Consider the following 19,132-nt stretch of genomic DNA (forward strand, 5'->3'; position numbering starts at 1 on the left):
TTTATGTCAAGCTGCTTTAAGTCCCCTTTGGTGTATAATAATAATAATAATAATAATAATAATAATAATAATAATAATACCACCTGCCAGCTGCAGAAGGCCACCTTACTGGGATCTGCGTGCATTATTCGCTGATACATCACACAGTCCTAGACACTTGGAAAGTGTCCGCTGTGTGATTCAATACAACAGCCAGCAGAGTGTCTGCTGCGGACTCATCTTGTTGTGTTAATAATAATAATAATAATAATAATAATAATAATAATAATAGACATTGACAAAATTACGATCTGCCAACTGCAAAACGCCACCCTACTGAGATTTGCGCGCATCATCCAAAAATACATCACACAGTCCTAAACGCTTGGGAAGTGTTCAACTTGCGATTTTGTAATACGAAATCCAGCATATCTATCTTGTTTGCTGTGTCATACTATGTTGTTGTGTCTATTATTATTATTATTATTATTATTATTATTATTATTATTATTATTATTATTATTATTATTATAGTTCTTGAACAAGGAGCACCCAGAAGAGGTTTTGCGAGTTCCTTTCTTTGAAATATACCATCTGGTCTTTGCTGTTTTCTATCAAAGTACTAGCTAGGGCTGAGCCCTAAAGGACAGTAAAATGGAATATTTTGTCAAGGAAGTGGTAAATAATTGGTGTGTGTTTTGAAGGTCATGAACTCTCAGTTGCTTCCCCATGCTTATTAAAGATGGCAAGCTAGATCTGAGAGTTGTGCTTCAAGTCTCTTCCACTAAGGTTGAATTAATAGCAAGAGTGCACCAGTCTCTGAGATCTGGACTTCTGATAATAATAATGATAATAAATACTTTATTTATAGCCTGTCCTATCTCCTCGAGGGGACTCTGATATTTTCCATGTCCAGAAATGCATTTTTTCCTTTACATTTTAATCCCTAAAGCACATCTTACTTTCTACCAATAAATATTTATGAACAAGTAGAAACTTTGCTTTGATATCTGCTGGGAAGGCCCTTTTCTCTATCCTACCACATTCACTGGTACATCTGGGAAAAGAACAGAGAGGACCTTCTCAATGGCTGCCCTCCAAGCTCTCGAACTCTTTTCTTAGAAAAGTAAAACTGGCACCTCCCCTCCTTTATTTTTGCAGATAAGTAAAGATTTTTCTGTGTTGGCAGGCCTTTGATGAATGACCATAACAGTGACCTTGATATTGCTAATGTGTGTATTTAATTGTGTGCATAATAACTTGGTTTTAATGTTTCTTTTTGTTTCATTTTCTTATAACTTTTGAGTCTTGTGGATTTTTTAAGTGTTGTAAGCTGCTTTGAATTTCAGTCTGGAAAGGGGGATGATGATATTGATGATGTTGATGATGATGATGATATGGATAAAGCTTTGAGGATTAGGATTTCTTTCGTTTTTCAGTAGATTTGGATATGGTCCATCTATAGACCAGCTTTAACCCATCAGCCAGAATTTCATTCCTCTGAATTAAAGAAACAGACAGGAAAGCCAAATGAGACATTAGGAATCAGTGAGGTAGATAATTCAGAATATTACATCTGGTTTTTTTTTTAAAAAAATCACATATCATATTTTTCTTAATATTGTGAATGCTTGAAACCTGGTGGGGGTTTATTCCAGGACTTCCCTTATGGATACCAAAATCCATGGATGCTTAAGCCCCATTAAATAAATATTTGGTTTAAAATATTTTAAGTAATGGATGGTTGAATACAGAATCTATGAGTTAATTGATATGTGATAGAAGAGTAATGTGAAAATTGGGTTGCTGTGAGATTGTAATGTGAAAGTCAACTTTGACCTTATACTACTTTTCTACTCATGGAATAATGTTTGTGTAAGACTTAAAAGGCCAGAAGAACTAAATTTTCCTTTTGTTCTTGGCCCACAGCTAAAGGGAAATGAATATAAGTCTAGAAATTTTAAACAAAAATTTGATCCAAAAGCCTTCGTCAACTTATCTATGAATCAACTAAGTGTTTGTGCTTTAATTCTTACGTAACCACCCCCTTCTCTGAGTAGAGTGCAAAACGTGAAACACTTATTCCTGGGAGAACCTAAACATATATGGGGCCCCCTACTCTCTTCATTGTGGCACCATTTCTGGTCTTTTTGAATGCTTAGGTAGAAAAGACCACTGTCCCCCTAAGGCAATGCTTTTTCTTGTCTGTAGAATAACTCTTGGGTCAAAACCGACCCCTGACTTATAAACGAGACCATCTTATACATGAGTATGTATGGTAAGTTAATATACCAACTACATAAAGAGAAGAAATAAATAAAGGACAGGGTGGGGTTTGCTGTAGCAGAAGAAAGAAAAGTCCAACAGAATTGCTGTACTGTGAAAAGGCTTAGCAGCACATTTGATCCAGCAGTAATTCAATGACATCACGATTCCAACTTTGAGCCAATGTGACAAAAATGTGAAGGGAGAGACAAAAGGAAGCTGAAAGCATAATCATGCCCCTCCTTTATAGTGAAGGCACTGATTGATGCTTATGAGTTTCAGTAATTAAACAAAAATCCTCTTAAAGAAAATGATTAATGGCTCAGATAAATACTTTGACAACATAAAGATTGCCAAATGGAATATTCACCTTTTTCAATGCATGTTTCTGCTCTGTAAAATTAGTTTCCCAATCCAAAAATATATATTTGATAATTTGCAGGATGGCATATTCATTTATAATGATGTATATTAATAAGAAAGGCAGGTTAATTATGAAGCGTATCAGGGACAAGATCATGACATGCTTTAAGTTAAGCACCAAGAGAGTGTTACATACGTGCATGCTTTTCTACTTAAAGCCAATGGGATAAATACAGCATTTTGGCTTGAGCTAGATTATATTTCTGTTTTGCAAAGTTTTTGGAGTTTCACCATTCTTGGAATCCAGAAAGGGATCCCAGGTCTCTTATTTTACCACTGTCTCTCTTATATGCATCAAATCAAAATTAGTTTTGGCCAATATTCAATTCAATCATTACATCTGCAGAAGTAGTTTATGTGAGTACAATGTAATGTACTAAAATAAAAGGGGAGCAATGACCTATGGCATTTCTCCCTACATACTGTAAAACCCTTTAAATACATGAGAAACACCTGGGAAATTCTCTGAAGCAGGTTTTCAGTGCTGGAGAGGGCTGCAGCAGGGAGAAACTCATACAGTAGAGTCTCACATAAATGGGCCGGCAGAACGTTGGATAAGCGAATATGTTGGATAATAAAGAAGGATTAAGGAAAAGCCTATTACACATCAAATTAGGTTATGATTTTACAAATTAAGCACCAAAACATCATGTTTAACAACAAATTTGACAGAAAAAGTAGTTCAATATGCAGTAATGCTATGCAGTAATTACTGTATTTATGAATTTAGCATCAAAATATCATGACGTATTGAAAACATAGACTACAAAAATGCGTTGGATAATCCAGAACCTTGGATAAGCGAGTGTTGGATAAGTGAGACTCTACTGTAATCTCAATACTATTGCTACCATCATGCCCAATTTCAGTTTTTGTCTACTTTGTCTTAAAACAAGCAAACAGGAGGCCAGTTTAACTTGCCACGGGGTCAAGTAGAGAGCTTTGCATTTTCCATAACTACTAGGGAAACTAGCATTCCAGGAATCAATTGGCAGATATGATTGCTCCACAGAAGTTCAATGTAAACTAATAATCCTTTGGCAGCTGTTTTACCACACATGTAAAGAATGCCCATAAGTATCACCTCCACCATTTGCTGGAACATGATGAACTTTCATGGCCTACATAATGCTCTCTTAAGGAGCTCAGTTATGCATGTATGGTTTTGTTTTCACACCTGTAGCATCTTATATTTCCTGCAGATTATCATGTGACCCAAAAGAAGCAGGTGTCAGGTAGCATTTGTCTCTTTAAAGGAGGTAATGCCAAGAGCTGGCAAGATCAGCCACTTAGAGGAATTACAGCTGAATATTGATAACACCTGTATGGCATTACAGGGTTCTCCACCTTAGGTAGTCAGTCTAAATTACCAAACAATGTTCTTACTAAAGAACAATGTACATCAGGAGAAGCAAATTGAAATTGTTCTCTAATACTTGCCAGAGTACTGGCAAACCAACTCTGAATCGATCTGGCCAAGAAAATCCCATGATACAAAAGCCATAAGGGAACCTAATGGAGGGAATTAGGATCAGCTGGAGGGAACCTAAGAATAACAGTTGGAATCTCAAACACACAATATTCTGAAGAGTAGTGATGGAAATTCTTTGTGATAACTCAAGAGTAGATTCATACACATATATACATCATCTTGTCAACTAATGATTTATGCAGGAATAATTATTTTCCTCCATTATAAAATAATCAATAGTGGTGATGTGATGTCCTTAACAATATAAAACTCCCTCAATAAATGCAGGTTGAACGAGTTATGAACAGAGGTTAGAAATGTTCCTTTTTGGACTACACCTCCATGAATCTCCCATCTAGTAGGGGATGTCCAATGCATTTATTTATTTATTTAGCTTATTTTTACCCCACTTTTCTCTACCCCAGAGGGGACTCAAGGCGGCTTACATATAGCAACTATTAGATGCCTTAAAATACATACAAACAGAGCTTTGAAATAGTTAAATTAAAATTACTACATATTAAACATTAAAAAACATTACATTCAATATTAAAATCACAGCATCCAATAATAATAATAATAATAATAATAATAATAATAATAATAATAATACATACCTGATACAAAAGGATCCAGCAAAAGGAGCAGCACCAGGAAACTACAGGCCAATAACGTGTCTGCCCACTATGTTTAAACTACTGACTGACATCATAGCTGACAGAATTCAAGACTATCTTGAAGAAAAAAAACATCTTGCCAGATGAACAGAAAGGCAACAAATGGAAAAGCAGGAGCACAAAAGACCAGTTATTAATTGACAAAATGATTCTGGAGAACTGTAAAAGCCGAAAAGCTAATCTTCACATGACGTGGATTGACTACAAAAAGGCCTTTGACTCACTCCCACACAGCTGGATCATCAAGTGCCTGGACGCCATCGGGATTAGTAAAAACGTTGGCAACCTTCATTGAAAACATGATAGAGCACTGGAAAACTGAACTGTTTGTTGGAAATGAAAGCTATGGACATCAGGAGAGATTGTCAACATCAGGAGAGGAATTTTCCAGGGAGACTCATTGTCCCCTCTGCTTTTCATTATTGCCATGTAACAACAATCTTACATTGTCAACAATCTTACAAAAAACAAATCTCGCCTATCAAACATCTAAGAAATCTCACAAAATTTCGCATCTGATGTACATGGATGACCTGAAGTTGTATGGGGAAACGGAAACTGAAATCCGAATTTTTAGCACTGAGTTTGGTTTGGACAAATGTTCGACAGTGGCATTGAAGAAGGGAAAAATCTTTGAAAGTGAGGGCATAAATATGCCTAATGGCCAAACAATAAAGTGTCACCAGCCAGAGGCCTATAAATATCTGGCATATTACAGCTGGACAACATCAAGCATGAACATGTGAAGACTGTGGTCAGCAAAGAATACACACAAAGGGTCAAAAAAATTCTCAAAAGCAAGCTCAATGGAGGCAACACCATCAAGGCCATAAACACCTGGGCTATACCTGTCATAAGATATACTGCTGGCATCATAAACTGGACACAGATGGAACTGGACAACTAGGACACAAAACAAGAAAACTCATGACCATTCATCATTCACTACACCCTCGCAGTGATGTTGACCGGCTATATCTGCCTAGAAGATCAGGGGGCAGAGGACTCTTACAAGTAAAACAAGCAGTCAAAGAAGAAGAACATGCCCTGGCAGAATATGTAAAGCTAAGTGAAGAACCTGCTTTGATTGAAGTCAAAAATCAGAAACTCCTCAAAGCACAGCAGACAAAAAACAGTACAAGAAAACCACACTACAAACTAGAGCTGACAGCTGGCACAACAAAACATTGCATGGAAAGTTCCTTGACAAAATTGAAGGAAAAGCTGATAAGGAGAAGACCTGGCTATGGCTCATGAATGGGACCCTGAAGAAGGAGACAGAAGGCCTGATCCTTGCAGCCCAGGAGCAAGCCATCAGAACAAATGCAATCAAGGCCAAGATCGAAAAATCAGCTGATGACCCAAAATACAGACTCTGCAAGGAAACTGATGAAACCATTGATCATCTCCTCAGCTGCTGTAAGAAAATCAAACAGACAGACTACAAACAGAGGCACAACTATGTGGCCCAAATGATTCATTGGAACTTATGCCTCAAGTACCACCTTCCAGCAGCAAAGAACTGGTGGGATCACAAACTTGCAAAAGTATTGGAAAATGAACATGCAAAGATACTGTGGGACTTCTGAATCCAGACTGACAAAGTTCTGGAACACAACTCACCAGACATCACAGTTGTGGAAAAGAAAAAGGTTTGGATCATTGATGTTGCCATCCCAGGTGACAGTCGCATTGACAAAAAACAACAGGAAAAACTCAGCCGCCTCAGGACCTCAAGATTGAACTTCAAAGACTCTGGCAGAAACCAGTGCAGATGGTCCCGGTGGTGATGGGCACACTGGGTGCCGTGCCAAAAGATCTCAGCCGGCATTTGGAAACAATAGACATTGACAAAATTATGATCTGCCAACTGCGAAAGGCCACCCTACTGGGATCTGCACGCATCATCCGAAAATACATCACATAGTCCTAGACACTTGGGAAGTGTTCGACTTGTGATTTTTGTGATATGAAATCCAGCATATCTATCTTGTTTGCTGTGTCATAATAAAATAATAATAATAATAATACTGGAATAATAATAATAATAATAATAATAATAATAATAATCTTTTATTTATATACCGCTTCATCTGTTCGAGAGTACTCAGTGCGGTTTCCGGCATGTACAAAACAGTCAGTTGTCAAAACAACATACAATGGAATGAACAAACAAACATAATATAATATAAACAATATCATAAGACAGCAGTAAAAACAGTTCAATCTAAAATGAACACAGTTACAGTACCAATCAACATGAAGGAGTCCAATACAGTTATCAGGGCTGCGAGGTAGTCATAATCAATTAAAAAATAGGTAAAGTACTTCAAAAATCATAATCCAAGGCCATTCCATTGTCAGTTATACATAATTCTAAGTCTAATATTGCACTGTGCTGTGACCTGCCTTGAGACACAAGGAGAGCCCATTTTAGGGAGGAGGAAAGAAGAAGAAGAAGAAGAAAAAGAAGAAAAAGAAGAAAAAGAAGAAAAAGAAGAAGAAGAAGTCCCTTCTTTCCAGGATGAAGAAGAGGAATCATCGATGAGAGGCACCCTTTGGGTTCAGGTCGCTTAATTAATTAGAAATCCACTTAAGAATAGCATAGTTTGCTTGCAAGGTCATGGGGGATTTTGTTAAAGGCAGGCCTTGCTGGTAGTAAGAGGTGCCTCACGCACAGCAATGCTTTTGAGGTCTGAAAGGGCTGGTTTGGGCCCTCTTGTTTTTGCTGGGTTGGCGGGTAAGTCGGGCGCTTCAGCTCAACTGGGTTTCCTGTTCAGATATGTAAGCCATATATAGGTAGTGTGGCCACCAAAGGATGGGTATGTATGTGTGCTGAAATAAAAAGAGAAAAGAGTTAGCAAGAGCAGAGGAAATAACAATGTATAGGAAATAATAGATGAAATAACAGTATGGTCTCAGCATACTTTTTCACATACTGCCAGTCCTGGAATGAGAGAGAAATAGCATGAAATGGAGTCTTTCCCACATCCGGCTGCATAAAACCCGGTGTGCCACAGTAATCCTTCTCCTTCCCTTCAACCGCTCCCAAATGTCCAATTATGTGCTGAGACACCACCCTGGGGAAGCACGACACTTCGGTATGGATATGCTCTTATTGATCACCAGTCAAGGGGAACACTTTGCTGTATCCTATGTGTGCAAAACATTTAAAGAGAATTTATGAAAGCAGGAGCAAGAGACAAGGTTCTCTTGTTGGTCACATAGCTATTATCCCTGTTGGTTTTGCTGAGTATTGCACGCCGATGATGGATGTCAGGATTTGTTCCAAGCCAATCCCTTAATTGTTTTCAGCTTCAGCTCTCTTGGCACTGGCGTATGGTTTTCATTCTGTCTAATGCATCAGGATGCAGAAGAGAAGCATGCCTTTCAGGGTTTTCTTCATTGGAAGGAGGAGACCAGCTTTGCCTGTAATTTTTGGAACTGACCCCCCCCCCCCCCACACACACACAAATCCAATAAGGCCTGCTGCCAAGAAAATGTGTTTAAGATGAAGGACCCAGATTTCACTGTCCCAGCACATTGCTCTTTATATGAAAAATATTGGCTTCACAGTTTAGAATCATGAGGTTTATGAGTATCGGCAGAATGCTGTGGGTTCAGAAGTTGCACCCACACCTGATACTTACTTAAGACCAGGTTATACAAATTATTCAGTTGCTGACACAAGGCGCCTTTTCAGACCATTTCAATGAAGGGCTTTGGCAAAAATATCTGGCAAGGTGACAAGAGCTATTGGAAAATGTACCAATCAACCTGGCTCTTGGGTAGAACCATTTTAATTGGTCCCCTGCCCATACAGAATTCCAGTAAGGGTGCATCTACACTATGGAATTAATACAGTTTGACACTACTTTTAAGTTCCATATCTCAATGCTATCGAATCCTGAGATCTATAGTTTGGTGAGGGGTCAGCATTTTATGTTTAATCTTTGTTCTGTGTATTTTAATATGTATTTTGTAGAAATATGTTTTCATTTGGGTATTTTATAAAATGTTTTTAGATTTTTAGGGCTCTGTTTTACATTGCCTTCTATTTCCAGTTTTGTCATCTGGTTTTTGCACTTTATCCATCAGCCCAGTCCTTACAACTGATTTGCACCTGCCAGCCCACCTGAGTCCAGAAGCTGTTTATATCAGGCCATTGTTTGTTTGCTCAATGGTTGTCTTTATACTGTGTTATATGATGTTGTTTTATATTGGTTTATGATGTTTGAACTTTATTGTGTTATATTTTAACTATGTTGATTGGGCTTATCCCCATGTGAGCTGCCCCGAGTCCCTTTGGGGAGATGGAGGCAGGATACAAAAATAAAGTTGTTGTTGTTGTTGTTGTTGTTATTTTATTATGACACAGCAAACAAGATAGATATACTGGATTTCATATCACAAAATCACAAGTCGAACACTTCCCAAGTTTCTAGGACTGTGTGATGTATTTTCAGATGATGCGCGCAGATCCCAGCAGGGTGGCCTTTTGCAGTTGGCAGATTGTGATTTTGTCAATGTCTATTGTTTCCAAATGCCGGCTGAGATCTTTTGGCACAGCACCCAGTGTGCCCATCACCACGGGACCACCTGCACTGGTTTCTGCCAGAGTCTTTGAAGTTCAATCTTGAGGTCCTGATAGCGGCTGAGTTTTTCCTGTTGTTTTTCATCAATGCGACTGTCACCTGGGATGGCAACATCAATGATCCAAAACTTTTTCTTTTCCACAACTGTGATGTCTGGTGTGTTGTATTCCAGAACTTTGTCAGTCTTATTATTATTATTATTATTTGATTATGGGTTTTTAGCAATATTGTAACCCAACTCATGTCACGAGAAGAAATAAGAAATAAAATACAGTAGAGTCTCACTTATCCAACATAAACGGGCCGGCAGAACGTTGGATAAGTGAATATGTTGGATAATAAGGAGAGATTAAGGAGAAGCCTATTAAACACCAAATTAGGTTATGATTTTACAAATTAAGCACAAAAACATCATGTTATACAACAAATTTGACAGAAAAAGCCGTTCTATACACAGTAATGCTATGTAGTAATTACTGTATTTACGAATTTAGCACCAAAATATCACGATGTATTGAAAACATTGACTACAAAAATGCGTTGGATAATCCAGAACGTTGGATAAGCGAATGTTGGATAAGTGAGACTCTACTGTAGTAATTATTATTTGGCAGAGAAGGCTAAATATCTTATAGGAGCTCTCTGGTTGAGAATTCTAAACCACAAAGCACAGGTGAAGAGCTGTGTGCCGCCAAAGAACTGAAATTAAGAGCTGCAACATGTTTATTCCCAAGTAGATGCTGCTTTTTCAATGAGTCTTCACCAGTAATGAGAATAAAAGAATGAAGTTACCAATTTTTAAGGGAATGTAATCTCCTCGCCTCCAAATTGGCCATCTCCATATTGTTGGAAAATAGCTGGATGCATCTCAGCTGATCCCTTCAAAAACAAGGAAATGGCTCTGAGTGTGCATCTCTTCAAAGGACAGTTGGGAAAGATTTTAGTTGCCATCTAGTGGGTAAAGAATTCAAAAAAAAAGTTGATTATGAAAATGTAAATTGGTCTTAAGATGTCATAACTCACTATAAGATATGTGCCAATTTTTGTAAATTTCCATGGGAGCTAGAACTGTATGTGATCAAGATGTTCACATATATTCTCACACATATGGGCTTTCAACCTGCCATAACCGCATGATGTAGATGTTTGTGTTACTCATGTATATAGATGCCCTCCATGGTCTATATAGCTCAGAAGAGTTATACTGCAATCAGTGTATTCAGCCAGTTCTCCATATTCATGGATTCTGCACCCACAGATTCAATCATCCATGGCTTCAAAATATTTTTTAATCCAAAAAGCAAACCTTGATTTTGCCAGTTTATATAAGGGACACCATTTTATTATGCAATTGAATATAATGACACTTGAACATCCATGGATTTCGGTATCTATGGTGGACATAGGAACCAACTCCCAGAAGATACTAAGGACTCCCTGTATTATATGTCTGAATAAAACATTTGGTCAGAATTAATAATGTGTGTAATTAATGACATCATACCACCTAGTCCAATCCACTGCCGAAGTACCCAGTTCAGTAAGCATAAAGCCTGTTTGCCATTAATTGGTGCGAAGACAGAGTTCAGTGTTCTTATCTGCTGCAGTCTCCATGTCTAAACAGACTTACCTCTTTTCTAGAATATGGCTTAAGTGCACTGCAATGTCAACTCACCAGGATATTCATTGGAAGTCCTTCTCCATCATGAAGACAGCTGGAGGTGGATTTGAGATGAATATTTGGGGGTGAGGGATGGAGTGTTGATTTGTTGGTTGTTTGGTCAAGTAGATGTGCCATTACAGAAAGGATTTGGAGAACACAAAAAAGATGTAATAGCTGTTTCACTGAGGCTAAAGAAGGACACACAGACACATGCACATACATACAATGACCAGTGAATTCCCATTTTTATTCCAGAACCAGAGTTATGTTTTTGTACCATATTTTTAAGCTTCTAGAAAAGCTTTATGGTCCCAGGTGCATTGGTTATGGATAGCTTTATTGGGCCCTGCAAGCCAACAGCCCCATATGTCCAGTGGCGTTCCTTGATACCATACCTCTTTCAGCCATGCAAGGGTTCTTGAGGTGTGCTTATAAATGCACCAGTAAATGTACCAGCTGTACTCATAAACGTGCATTAGTGGCCTCGTTTCAGCTGCCTTACAAAGCACTCACAGCAATAAATCTGAGGTCAGTTCATATATGTATTCAAAAGTATTTTTAACACATTTGAAAAACAAATTGAAGATAAAATTGAAGATAATCTCCAGCATGTTTCATCTTTATTCCCTGCAGGATGTATAGTGGAACATTTAAAAAGTCAATGGGATGAAAAGAAAATCCTTTAAAGAACAGAATCTTTTTACCCAACCCCAAAACCTTTCCTTCTCTATAAGAGAAGCTTTTGAAACATCATTTTCTCAAATCCTAAAGACAGTAACACCTGTGGATGCCAACTGACACTTCAGATTCAAGTGGACAATTTGTACTGGGAATTGCTTGTTGTACATGTGAGAGACCTACGGATTTTAGAATAGGATGAAAACAAGAGTGGACTGCAACAAAACCTTGCATGTGTATGGTGTCCTTTTTCAGAATTAACAATTCCAATAGTACTATCCCATCCAGTTTTACATTTTGTTACTCCAACAGCATTTGTTGCTCATTAGTTGATTGATTGCCCTTGAAATTACACAACCTTAAATTTTCTGGATGGTATCTATCCACTTCAGGGCTACTTTAACATATTTTCAGTTACCACTGGGTGCGCAGTCTCCAACTGTCGCAGTTAACACTGCTATTTCACTGTTCAATTGCCCTTAAAATGCCTTTCACTTTATCCCTTCATCCTTTGCTTACTTTGGTTACTGCAAGTGGAATTGAAAGTGCAAAAGTGGTTTGTACTTAATTTATTCAGTAGAAAGGAGAGGAGGGGGACAAAGTGCAGCTTTTCCAGTAGACCTAGCCAAAAAGACACATTTTGCAATTTTGCTACAGTCGCTCCTAGTGAACAGAACATTTTGTGCTGCATTATTCCAAATTACCACCTGAGGTAAGGAGAAGGAATACAAGCACTTCATGAAAAGCAAAGGATGAGGAGAGCCCTGCCAGTTCAGAGAAGCGATGAATTACAACACCTCAGAACCCACAACCCTGTATGGTTTGAATCCAGGTTATTTGAAGGACCATATCTCTTTCAGAGCCTGTTAAGATGCTAAGATCATCTGGAGAGACCATTTTCTCTGTTCCAATACCAGTTCAAGCATGTTTAGTGGGAACAAGAGTGATAGGGCCTTTTCAGAAGCTGCTCCCAGACTCTGGAACCTGCTCCCAAGAGAGACCAGGATGGCCCCATTCCTGCTTGCCTTTTGCAGGCAGATGAAAACATACCTCTGCCCTCTGGCATTTGGGGAATGAGGAGAGATGGCTGCTGGGCATGGTGTGACAGGCTTTCGGGAGCTGTGTTTAAATTTTATTTTAATATTTTTATGTTAAATGACACAATGGATTTGATTTTTTAAATATATATATATATATTTCAATGCATTTGTATTTGTATTGTTTTTATTTGTATTGTGTCATATTTGTTGTTAGCTGCCTTGAGTCCCTATACTTGGAGAAAGGTGATATAAAGATAAAGTAAATAAATATATTAGCTATGGATCAAGCATATTCTCATGCACTCTTTCTTACAAACACAGAGATCCCACACATCTAAATTCCTTAAAATAAGGTCAATACTGCATTCTTATTTGAATTCTTTTTTCCTCGTTACAGTTTCACTTCCCTTTTTAAGATTTGCATAAACTTCTTTTATAAGACTTGTGTTGTGAATGCACCTTCAGAGACTGTGAATGATAGTGGTGGGATCAGGAGAGGAAGGAAAAACCCTCGCGAGGAGGGCTTGTTGGAGGATTTGTTTAGGAAAAGGATCAGGGAGACTGATGGGGAGTCTTCTGAGGAGGATTCATGTGGGGATCCTGAGGTGGAAATGGATGCTGGGGGAACAGGTGTTAATGGAGGAATTGGGCACGGACTGGGCATGGGCACCGGAGATGCTTGGGGATGAATCGGGGCCCATGGATACTGCTGATGCTGGGGAAGCTTGGGTGTCTTCAGAAGCAGATCCCACTTGGTCTGCTTGGAGGAGTGAGAGGGGGTCCACAGGTGTGGATAGAGTTGGGCATGGGCAGGATAATTGGGACTGATGAGGAATTCGGAACACCTGACCCAAGGGCATTGGCTGTGTGGAGTTCTGATTCAGATTAAGAAGTTGAGACACCTGCTCTTTGGGCGTGGATAGTTTGGAATCCCAGGGAGACCTGGATATATTGCGGTTGTTTGGCCATTATACCTTGCGTGTGGCAAGGTGTTGCTGGGCGCCATTGGGTTTCGTGTGTGTGTTACTGAAGACTGGACTGGGACTTCGCAACAGATGTAAATTTAATCTGGGTTATTCTGCAACGGAGGGCTGGAATTGTGTGGGTTTTCCTGGACTGCACTGTTATTACTATTTTGTATTAGCTGCTGTTCACCCTCATTGCTTTGGCTCTCTGTGCCATTTCATGTTGTGACCTTCTTGGATGACTTCAACCTCTCGGACCTTGGACCTTGGACTGGAACTTGACTCGGCTTTGCTCTTTGCTCTCAATCCATGACTTGGCTTCGTTCTCTATTCCTTGGCTGTCTGCTGTTGCTGACTACTACCTTCACTCCTGATACCGACACTGTCTGCTTATCCCGATTTCGGACCGGCTTGACGACCCTTTCCCGCTCTGCTCCTTTAACTCTTGGTTTGGTGTATGTTCCAGCAGCGGTTGCTGTGAACTTGCCAGCGTCTCTCTGTTTCGCTGGCTTTGCTGCTCTCAACTGGGAGTTCCCTAGCTCAGTTTGGGCGTTTGTTTGTTTTGAACTCCTATTTGTACTTTTGAGTTTTGGGAAAGGTTTGTGGGCTTCAAAACTACTTGCTTTAGTTCATGCCTCCATTTTTCAGCCCATTGTGAACTTTTGGGTCAAGTTCTAGAACTTTAAGTTTAACCCGTATTATATTTCTGGCTAATCCGGATTATTTGCCAGTTCTTGTTTTTTGGGGTTTTACCCGCTTGTTCTACTTAATAACACTGAAAGTTAAGTGTTTTAAGTCTTTTTAGTTTGTTGAGCTACTTTTTGGACTGTTGCTTTAATAAACTCTATTTTGCTCTCTAATTGGCGTCTGACTTTTGACAACTCCATTTTCCTTTCTTCATTCACCTTCTCCAACTTCTAATTTACTAATCTTTGTGGGTGCCAGGGCTGCATGACCACATGATTGGTATGTTATAGAGAAGCTGAGATTTTACCTGACTTAAAATGTACATTGGTTATAGGACATGGAGATAAACATAGTTTATACATTTTTTTGCATTAATTCTGCAGTATAGATGCAAACTCTGAAAGCCTAATCTTAATAAATCAATCATGGTTTGTAGATTCAACCAACAAATTTAAAACAAGTTTATTTTTCTTATTAAAGGATTCAGTTGCACCATACATTTCACAGTATTCCTCCTGTTATCATCAACAGCAATTGACATTCATGTTTGATTCCTGTTAGTTTAAATGTAGGCTTTTAACATGTTCATGTGGCATGTAAATTATCTGCTGAAGAGCATCCAAAGATGCCAGGTGAATAGTGCAAGAGATGTCAGGAGGGATTACATTCTGGAAAGCAAACGTCTGTCTTAAAATAGACCAAATATGAGAATCATAAAATGTTTTCAAGGGAAGTTTTAAACTGCTTCCTATTACTGTGCAGTCAGACACAAACTCTGGAAATTTCAAGGTCCAAATCATAATATTACTCTGAACTGTTATAATAGTTAGCAAAAAAAGAAAGCAGCTGCTTTGTATTCTCTATATTTCATAGAGTACATTATGAAGAAGCTATAAATGACAGTTTTTATGTTCAACAAGTGACAGGACATTATTTTATTATGGTTTGGGGGTATGCTTTTGAAGAATTCTTCAAGGCAATTTTAGGATATGTGATTATAGAACACACATGTAAGTGACTTCCACCAAATAGTTTTGATTACTCCAGATAGTTCCCATCCCTAATCTTTCCACATACTTGCTCTGTTTTGATACACATGTGAGGCCAGTTGACTTTCCCTGTTAACACTGGCTTCAGCCTTCTGTTAGTCATAGCAAAAGGAAACAGGAACTGTTTGCTCAAAGTTTGGACATCAGCTCCACTTAGAGTTTCTTAAAAGTCCCCTTTTATGCTCCTTTTTTTGGGTAAACTTCCCTAAGGAACCCAAGGATCCTATAACTATTTTGAAGGTGGTGGAGAGCTCGACACTGACTAGAACTTCATTTTGTTACTTGAAAGCATATTTTTACAAAACAGTGAAAGCACCAAACATATTGCATTAAAATGATGAAGAAGAAAGGAGGAGGAGAAGGGGGGGGAAAGAGGAGAAAGAGTTGATTGAAAGAGACAGCAATTACCCTCAAAGGAGTAGCAAAAGAACAATGCAGGCAAACATCAGTCAACAAATACCTCTTGACATAAAGACTCAGGGCCCTTCCAGACAGGCCCCAAAATGCAGAGCCTATTGCGCTTTTGGCAGAGGTGTCCAAATGACACCTCCAATAAAAGTGAATTAATTCAGGACAAAGCAGGTAAACCCTGCTTTGTCCAGAATTAGATATCTGGTAAGATGTGAATCTTTGGTAAGATCTGGGCCTTACCAGCTGTGGGCCCAGTGTGGATTGGTCCCGGGGACCATGTCACGTGATCCCCAGGCCCAATCCACACAGCCCTCTCTGTTTTTCAGGCTCCATGAGCCTGAAAAATAGAGAGCGCACACCCCCCCTCCCCACCTCCCCAAAAAAGCATTTAAAAGAAGAAATAACTTACCCAACCACCATTAAAGTATTCCTGCAATCCTCCTGGTGAGCAGAAATGATGCTCCAGGAGGTGGAGGGCGAGGAATGATTTTCCTCCTTGCCCCCTGCCTCCTGGCACATCATTTCTACATGCCAGGAAAAGTCTAGGAATACCTTAGTGGCGGCTGGGTAAGTTATTTATTCTTATAAGGGCTTTTTGGGAGAGGGGTTGGGGTGGCTGGGTGCCATCCTGGTAGTCCCTGGGATGGTATCTAGACACTCCACCAGGAAAGCCTAAGTTTTTTTGTGCAGTGGTGGAGCCAAATCCATGCCATAGCAGGTTTTTAAAATCTGCTTTGGTGTGGCTTTGGGTGTTGTTTGGAAGCACCTTCAGCTTTACAAAGGCTTTTATGACTGCCACCCCTCTGTTGTTTCTTACTCATCTTCTGTCTAATTGGAACATTTTAAGCATTTCTGAGGGATGACAAAGAAGGGCTATATTGTCATGGCCAGCTCAGATAGGCTGAGGAGTGGCTGGAAAGGCCAGTAGAAGAGATGGAGGTAAGCAGCTCCCAGCAGTCTGCTAACTCAGTTACTGCCAAAGATGAGCCCTTAGTTTAAGCAAACACTTCACAGCAATTTGTACAAGCCCCTCCTGCAAGCATGTCTGAACATTGATTACAGAGGGCAGGGATGCACAGGTCTTGTAGATTAGCTGAAAAACACTTGTTAATCAAGCAGCAGCTTAGATTTTGAGATATAAAACTCTTAGTGCTTTGACTCTTTTGCTGTAAACAATGTCATTATATGGGTTGAGTCAAATGCCTGTTTGTTCTTGATCTAGGATCTGACTCTGTTGCTTATGCATATGAGATGTAGAGAATCTCCTGATGCAAATCCTGGAAGAAGGAATATATTCCTGATTATAATGATTTACCTTGGTAAGATAATAAATTACAATTTACAAAATCTCAACTTCTCATTATACTGGTGGGATGTGAGCTGGCAGCAAGCTAGGGATTTGGTAAATATCAAAATATTAATAGTGTCTGGTGGCAGTAAAAAAAAGAAAGGACAAAGTTCAAGCTGGGCATAATTGGAAAAGGAATCAGAAATAAAACTTCCAATATCATACTAACATTATACAAATACATGGTGTTTTATGATTCATGTGCCAAAATAACTTGGCTGATTTTCAGTCCTGTGTGTGCACCTTATCTTGGAAAGGTGAGTGTTATTTCTTGTTCCACTCTGGATAGCAAAATATCTTAGGACTGCTTTATATACTTGCATATCATTCCAGGCAAAATGTTTGCGTAGTATGTGCTTGTTTAGAGACTCATTGGAAGCAGTTTGATCATTGCTGAGCCACTGTATCAAGTCCAGTCTCTTAAATTAAGAAGGTTTAGGATATAATAAAAGTACATTTTAGGTATGGAGTGGCTAATAGAAGGAGAAAGTTCACACACAAAAACATTGTAGACCAAGGTCAGACTTTGCCAATCAAAACATTTCTTCAGAAGCCATTCTTGGCAAAGTAAATGATTCATCAGGAGTGGAAATGTGGAAAAAGTAACATTTTATCAGAAGTGGAGTTACATTTAAAAACTATATCAGAAATAGATGCTGCCACAATTTAATTAGGCTCAAAGTGGAGTTTTGTAGGAGACAAATAACGTTCCATAAGCAGCAAAGCTGTTCCAAAAATAATGTTTTATTAGGGGAGGAGATTGGTGAGAATAACATTTTTATCAGAATTGGAGAGCTTAATGGAATGATGGATTTAGTGAGAATAATGTGCTAACAGTTCTTAATTTCCAGTGGTGGGAGGGAAATTTCTCCTGAGAAAACATCATTTCTACCTAAGTACTCGGTCTAGCTAAAATGCTAGTTTTGACAAGCTGTGAAGATGATAAAATGTTATTTTTGGCAATTCCAGTCCTTCAAGTGGTGCTTTCCCCAACTTCCCATCAAAAGAAGGAGGTGTAAATTGATTCATACACCTGTAGGTGAACCAAGTATCTCATCAAAGTATGTGAGATTTCTCATATTTTAGGCTGATGGACAGATATATTGAAATGACCTTATTCTATTTTACTATCTGGATTACAGGGTCTATTTGGACAATCAGATCCTGGATTTTATGGGTCAGTATATGAAAAAACTGTACGCACCCACATGAAACCCTTTGCTATTGCTTTGTCTTTTGTGCAAGGGATGAAAGTAAACACCAGGAAGCCACAATATCCCATTTTGTCCAAATTGGGAATTAATGGTTATAGCTTTCAAGCAAGACCACTGTTCAGAAGCCTGCTCACAATAGTTTTCCAGGTCATACAAATCAGTTAACTGTAGCTTCCTGGTTTCTTCAGAAAGTGTCCTTGCCTGCGGGAATCCATTTGGCAAAATCGTAGTCTAAACCAGTCCAGGTTTAGGAAAACAAGAAGTGCCATCAAGCAATCCAGAATCTAGAAATCCAGCAATGTCCTCAGGTGATTGAGGAGTGAGAGCCACAGAAGCAGACAACTTGTTTCCAGCTAGGGGCACCAGCTAAAATCGGCTCTTACATGAGTTGCAACCAATTTTTAACAAGGAGCACCTGCCATGCTGCCTTGCAAGAAGCCTCATTAGCATCTCTGCTGTGTGCTCTTCACCCACTGGGTTCATGGACTCAGAGGTTGTGCTGTTTCCTCAGCTGCTGCTTCTGAAAAGTGAACTGTCAATGGATCCTGGCTTTGTGTCTCCTGAACCTGCCCTTCAACTGCAGGGCTCTCTTCAGAGTCTGAGTTCTGGTTCATGACAATTTCCTGATGTTGTTGCACTGTAGTTTCTAGCATTCACAACTGGCTAT

Source organism: Anolis carolinensis, chromosome 1 (assembly GCF_035594765.1).
Source record: "Anolis carolinensis isolate JA03-04 chromosome 1, rAnoCar3.1.pri, whole genome shotgun sequence".
In the NCBI taxonomy this organism is placed as follows: domain Eukaryota; kingdom Metazoa; phylum Chordata; class Lepidosauria; order Squamata; family Dactyloidae; genus Anolis; species Anolis carolinensis.